Source organism: Pezoporus occidentalis, unplaced genomic scaffold (genome assembly GCF_034315485.1).
Source record: "Pezoporus occidentalis ecotype Australia unplaced genomic scaffold, CSIRO_AGI_Poc_V1 ctg186, whole genome shotgun sequence".
Taxonomy (NCBI): Eukaryota; Metazoa; Chordata; class Aves; order Psittaciformes; family Psittacidae; genus Pezoporus; species Pezoporus occidentalis.
In genome coordinates this window covers 1357701-1365272 of record NW_026913704.1, presented here as the reverse complement: position 1 = coordinate 1365272, position 7572 = coordinate 1357701, and positions in this window count along the sequence as shown.

Below are 7572 nucleotides of genomic sequence, written 5' to 3'. Positions count from 1 at the left end.
TTGTCTCTGATTCTTGCAAATACAGCTCTTGAACATAAGATTTAGAAGTTCCTTTTAAAGAAATTAAGTAGATTCTCGGTGTATGATTGCTGACTAAATGAGCAATCTGACATGCAATTCTACTTGAGGCACGGATACTTATAACTGGAAATTCTCTGCAGTTGGAAAGGCTGGACTGTGAATGATCTTTCTCACAGTGACCAAGTGGTAAGGTGTGCTCTTGAAGATGTCAGAGTTAGGTGTCCCTCCCATCCCTTCATAAAGAAACTGCTGCAGAGTTTAGCACAGGTATTTAAATATTGCTTTCAAGTTAGCCTGTTGGGAAACTGAATTTTGCAGTCTTTTTATCAAAACCTGGTCCTGCTAAGATGCTTTTTTGATGAATAGGAGTTACTACAGAGGCAGCGTGTATGAAGTTTGGCTTCTGAAACAGCTCAGGTCTGTAATGCATGTAGTACTATTATTTCTAACTGCTTGCAGTTATGTGCAGCAAAAACATATGGACAGTCAGTCTATTTAGGACAGCATACTTCTCTGCCTTATAAAATTATTTTTACTATCATTTTGAAGTTTATTGTGTGTTGATCAGGGAAATAGAATGCTAAACAAGTATCTCAACTCTTTCTTCAAGTTCATTTAGTTTTTAGTGTATTCCACCAAGGTATTTTCATAAACTGTTGAAATGGTGTGTTTCCATAACATATTCTGAGTCCTTCAATTAGTAGTGATGGATTTATAGGCTGCTGACTACTTTTGTCCCTTGCCTTAAAAAGTTCAGTCTGAAACTTGTGCCATTCTACAGTTCAGAGAAATCTTTCACATTTATTCTGTATCTTACCTTTTGCTAGGTGTTTCATATCTTTCAGAATGTGTGCAAAGATGGTGCCTATAAAACATATGACAAATATTGCCATACCACTGACTACTGCCTCTTTAGTTAAAGAAACTGAGGCATGTAGAGGATGTAAATCATGTAGCATGACCAGTAAGTTGTTAAGAGGCTCAGAATTTTGCGTCCACATCCAAACTGATCACTAATAGCAGTTAGCTTTTCTGGGGTGTTCCTTCAGCAAACAATATATGTAGGAGGCCCAGAAGGTAAAGGAAAACCTTGTTTGTTTTCCCTTCAAGATATATGTGGGGTGTGACTGCTATTCAGCATCATTCATACTAGAAAACCCACTTGGCAGCTTTCCTTCTGTAAAAGAACACTGGGTGTTGCTGCACTACCCAGGTGAGCCTGGGTGTGGACCTGTATGATGGCCAAATCAGTCTTCAGAGGCCCAGGCTGAGATGACTTCTATTCTTCACTGTCTCGTTTCAAACCTCTGAGCTAGCCGCTAATATTTTGAGGTTAGATAAGGTACAGCAAGAAGTGCGTTGCAGTGTGTGATGTTGCTATGTATGAACTATTGGAATATCAAGGCTGTCTTTACCTGCAGGCTATTTGCTATGTAAGAAAGTGTGTTTTTTAAATGTTTTCCCTTCTGATATATGAGTGGTCTTGGGAATGAGTTTTAAGGCTTACATTAAGATACTGGTCTAAAGTGCATGTTGTAGAGAACATAACTAGTGAGAACCAGATATTCAACACAAAAAGTGATTTTTTTGGAATAACAGTCTTGCAGCCTGAATTACGTCTAGCCCTTCTGGTGTCTGAAAATGTGTAGAAAAATTAATTTTTGTCAATATTCATGCAGTTCAGGGTAAAAATTTTCTGTGTTCTGGCAACTAACTAAATGTGTGAGTTTTCTGCATCTGAGCTCTTAGTCACTGAGTCTGCTTTGCAGAATAAATCCAGAATGTTTATGTCCCCTCTATCCTCGTATGAAGCAGAAGATTTGGTGTCCATCCCATTGAAGTAGGCAAAAGGCATGGAGCTGAAAGGTGGGAGTAAGGGTAGATGAACTTTGAAATGGGTACTCCTGCAGACTTAAATTAAGCCTTTTGCTAACATAGTTGACCTGTAGTTTAGCTCTTGCTAAAGCACTGATATGGAAGAGCACTCTGTCTAAAGCAAATGCCATATGTTTTGTAATCGTTACTAGCTTGTGTCGTGCATGAACCAGTCTCTCCCGGGAGAGCCTTAGCAGCCTGTGTCTTGGCAGTGTTAGGAGGAAATGTGCAGATTGAATTCCAGCAGTGCCATCTGCTGTCATGCTGTAACACTGATTTGTAAGGGGGGATGGTTTTTCTAGGCTATTTGGGTTCATTCCTTGGAGTTACCTTTACAGCAAAGGAAAATGTTTTAAATGTGTGGGAGCAGTGGACTCACGTGGGAATTACAGAAAGCAAGAAACATCATCTCTGCTTTGGGTAAGTTATTGGAAGAATCTATACTGTCTATCGACATGGCTATGTTTTCTTTTAATAAAAACTATTTGAAGATAGAGTCTCTGTAATGTTTTCTTTTTGCTTTCGTAAAATAATGTATGTGTCAAGATCCTTTATGCTAGCATGGAGGGTAAAGGTTCTTGAACCATTCTTACCACCATATTACTAAAAGAATGGTTGGTGTGAAACTTACTGATTCTTTTTGAAGATTAAAAATGCTATTCTGTATTTCAATATTTCCTAATTATGCTGCTGTCAAGGTCTGTTTGCATTTCGCGCTGTTAAAACACCACCTAACTGAACACGGGGACTGCATTGCTCACTAATGTTACAGATTTCCCCACTACATCATGGTGCAGCCACTGATCTATTTTGTGGACACAGTTGCTATGCTTTTCCAAGTTAAGCCACTCTGGACATAGTACAGCTAGCTCCAGCACTGCCCCATTCATTTTTGCCCTTCAACTCCTTAACAGATGCCCTTCTGTTTACCCTACAGCCTAACTGTGTGTTTGACACACTTCCAGGCTCCTTGTCCTCTGCTCTCAACCCAATCTAACGTTCTAATACTGTCTTGTTGTAGGAATTAGGTTTGTGCCTTTCTTGCTGTAGAACCAAATACACCTTCATCAGCACATTGGAGGATATTGTACAAGTTGGTGATCATCATGGGTTTCACCACCCCATGGAAAAGGTCCTGGAGGCCAATTCCCAGATCAGAGCGAGTCTCGTCAGGTCCCTTGGAAGATCTGGAAGTTCAGTTTATGTATGTTCATGGTAGTCTGTGGAAGCAGTGATTTGTGGCAGCTGGCCAGTTTGCACAGGCTCAGCTCTTTCTGAACACCTCAGATTTTGGATACATTTGTGCTTAGCACCTTGACTTCTATGTTCTATCCTGGGATTATTTCTTTGTTCTTTTCAGTATCTTCACTTATTTTGGTAAAGTAGACATAATCTTGAGCAGGATTTAAATAACACTTTGCTATGGGAACTATTGAATTGCTGTTTCTGCCAGCAAAGGGTCTCTGATGGCATATTCCTGCAGCCTTCACCATGCTTCAGTACTGTGTGTGATGCAGGCTGGTAATGGGGTATTTGGCTTTACCAAATAACTACAGCTGGCTTGTCATTGAGATACAACAGCCTTTGTCTCTTCCAGCTGTTCCATTCATTGCATTGATATTTGTTTAACTGCAGATTTGTGAGTGTTTGCATGGCCCTAGCTAGGCCCCTGCTAGGTTAACATAGCATGGATTTTAAAGTCAGTAGTCTTAGCTCATCTTTTATGACCTCCTTGGATAATTGCAGGCTAAATAGCTTCATCAGGTTACTGTGTTGTGTGTCTGTCTCTCATGCATTCTTCCAGTGTAAAAATGCTAAGCAAACCTTCAAAATAGTTTCGGCCTGGCAATAAGGGACTAAAGGAGCAGAAGTTCAGAGGCAGGGTCATTGCAGGGGTGGTTTAATAGGACTTGGTTTGCAAACAGGATTTCTTAGTAATCTTGGTTGTACAGATTACTATCTCAATCCTGGCAGTATCTCTGAAGCTATCCTGCTGAAAATAGATGCATATACTGTGTCACCTTTGTCCCGTAAATACTGAAGCTAGCAATTTGCATTCAGATGGATGTCAGATGTAAAAGTTTCTACTCTCAGCTCAAAAGGCCGTCTGCAGTATATAGGGAAGAGTGATGGTTAAGAATTCCTTTCCAAAATTTGTAGCTGCTTATTTCTCAATAGCTGAGCAGATTTTGCAAAGGTTATGCTACGGAAGAAAGAATGAGAAAGAACTGCAAATTTTGAGGAAGGATATAAAATTCTGACTCGCCCATCACACAGCTACTTCTGTTATGAAGAAGATGATGTTATTCTCTGTGGGTTATGAAAAGGGTGTCCTTTATGGGTGGAAAATGCCTGGATTCCCCAAAACTCATGGAGTTGGCTCACACAAAGCCTTGTGCCCCTGGGGTGACATCAATAATGGGCCATCTAATTGTAACCCATCCTCATTAAAGTGTCTGTGCTAATGAATGAGTGACAGTGCTCATCTGATCCATCTGACACATAAATGTTTAATTTTGCTTTTACCAGTCAGCCAGAGGTTGGCAGAAGATTGGTTTCTGTATAGCAGGGCAAGAGATGGAAGTGTGGTGTTGCATTTCCCCGCAGGGAATTGGAACTGGAGCAGGAGCACTTCTGAGTCAGTCACGACACTGCCATCCCCTTGAAGTTGTTTTGGCTTAGACATCAAATGTTGCTCGCTAGTCCCTTAAGGGGTATCTGGTTTTGGTTTGCTTCTCTAGTCTGTGCTTTCTCTATCCTAGGGAAAAAAGGTCTAAAGGAGCAGATTTATTCAGTATTCTCACTTGCTCGTGTGGACTGATAGTTAATGTCTGTGCCTTGCTGTGAGGCATTTGCTGGACTGTAATCTAACAGCACTCATCATTTCCACAGTGTGACATTTTGATAGGAAACAATGTGATCTTGTAGGTAAGAGAACCTGGCAGATGGAGATTTTAACCTTAGCCTGCTACTGATCTTACATTCATTCTTTCTCAGCATCTCTGGTCCTTATAGTTTTATCTGGCAGGTGTTAAAACTTCCTGGGATTGCTGTCATGCTGTGATAGTTCAGTGTGTAGCCTGGGGTTGTGCTATGATACAAATAATATTCTGATTAAAAAAATTAAGACCTCACCCTGCAATGACAGTTGTTAAAATAACGCAGACTTTGCCTATAGAGATTTTCTGTTAATCTGATTTTTAAGGTAATGCTGCTAAGTGCAAGAAACCTGATGGAAGCAGGGAAGCAATCATATTCTGAAAAAGTTGATTGCCAAAGTTGCCAGGTGGGATAAATTTATATTAATCTTAAAGTAGTCTTTAATTTCTGAAATTTGTCTTCCTGCTTGATTATTGTTTTAAGCCCTTTCACGGTTTATTTTTAATTGGCAGCGGTGATTCCACAACAATGGCTAACACTGCAAGGTAAGAGTGTGTACATCTCTTTCTCTTGGAGAACACAGAGAACCCACTGAGCTGCAGGGCAAAGTTCTGCTTGTAAAGTAAGAGAAGCGCAAAACTACAGAGCATGTATTTTGGTTACTTCTACGTGTGTCTTCCCTTACTGGAAGTGCTCTCTGCCCTTGGGGAACACGTGTGGATCAAGAGGTTTTGTTCCAGGTCCGGGTTTAACCAGGGCTCTGCATGCAGGCTCCTCCCCCCCCCAGTGCTGAGGAGGGCTGGCAGCGCCGACAGCCACCGCTCCTCGGCCTTTTTTGCTGTTTTTTTTACCGCATGTTTTTCTTCTCCCCAGAGATGGGCAGCGCCGGCACGCACCGCGCCGCCCAGAAGAGGGCGCCATCGAGTTGGGCAGCCTCGAGAGAGAGCCGGGCTGGTGCGGAGGGAGGGATGAAGGGATGGATGGATGGATGGATGGTCTGCCTCACGCAGACCGCTCCACTCGAGCTCTGGGAGCCCTTGAACAAGGTGCCCCTTGTCCTGTGGCCGGAACAGTACTTCCACTGACAGAGGGAGGTGAGGAAATCAAGAAAACCTGAAGGAAAAGATAAAAAGCCCAAAACAATTCAGGAGGATGCTAATTGTACGTGACTTGAGAAAAGCTTTGAGTCACGAGATGTCTGGCTCCACAACAGCCAATGCGGCAGTCTGTAGTCATTAAGCTCTGAGTGTATAAAGGGCTGTACCACCAGTATAGGAAGTGGACAAGAAGTGGAGGTGGGGAGGTGAGTGAGGGGTGGATGGGATCGAAGTGAACAAATGAAATCTGAGGCTGAAGGTCAGAAACCTTTTCCTGACAGTGTAGAAATCTCCCCAAGGGATTCCTATTGCTTGAGACACTAATTAAAAATAGAATAAATCAAATCTATTGCAACATGTATCACAGACACTCCTTTACTGCTGTAGGTCACCTAGAACTGAAACAATCACAAAGACAAAAGGTTTTTATTTGTCCTTTAGCAGTCAGCAGGGCAGCATATTTCATCCCTGGAATCTTGATTCCATTTCAATTTCCTGCTGGAGTTGGAGCACCGGGGATGCCTGAGCTATGCAGGCTAGAGCCTAAATGAAGTGTGTAGGCAAATGTAAAGGCTCAAATAAGCATTCCAGGCTTAAATCTGATGTTCATGGCTGACCACAGTAACTTCTCATGAGAAAGTTTTAGTGAATAATTTACTATTTCATTCTTGTTAGTTAAGTGTTAATATTAAAACCCCCAAACCTATGTAAATTATTTTTTAGTAATTCTGTATGTTCGTTTCCTTTAATTTCTCCATTGTACTATAAGAAATAAATCAAGTAACATCTAAGATCCTCAAAGTTCTGGAAGTTTCCCAGATGCTAGAAGCTGACTTTCATGTGGTTTGTTCCATATAAAGATGTTAGGGCTGGAGTTTGCCATGAAAGCTGGGTGGTAAGAAGCCAATGCTCTAGGCATCTCTATCCACAGACGTGTTGCTCTGTGGAACTATTTGAAACTTGTAATTACAGGCTTTTTGTTTAACTTTCAAGTATATCTTATTAATACTAAGATATAAACACTCAAGGGATTTATAATGCAACTGTAGTGTATGGGCCTTACTTAAAAAATGACCAAAGCTCAACAAAAACCTTTCAGTGGTGCTCATGGGCTCCTGCAGGTGAGGGCCTTGCCCCAGTGGTCCTGACTCAAAGTTGCTTTCCAGATGGGACAAAGTTGTCTTATATCTCTAAGACTCGATTTTGAAATCCTTACTGGCTTTCAACTGCTTGTACGAAATACATTCAAGTGCTTACCTAGGGAGAAGATGTCATGTGAAAAGCACTCCTCTGCACTCCAAACTATCCCCAGGAGTGCTGGTTCAGAGCCTTGGTGGGAACAGAGCTAGAGCAGGAGCTGCTTCCTCACAGTTATGGCTGTTTGCTCTAGGCTGAAGCTCAAGAACCTGACTAGAGGGTTCAGGAGGACGTAAAGCAAGAGTAGCCAGCATGGGAATAGGGGTTATTAACCTGTATTCTCAAAGCAGTTTATCCCCCATTGCAGGCTGCCACATGAACCAACTGCCCATGCTCCCTTTCTTGAGCCACACGTGAAGTTGCTTACATGGGATTGCAGTGTGCTGCTTCCATTTGGTGCTTAATGGCAGGGGTCGGTGCATATTGTATGTGTACAGTGACCTATCTAGTACAAAATAAGAGAAACAGTTTGTAATGAGATTGTACTTTTATACTTTTAAAG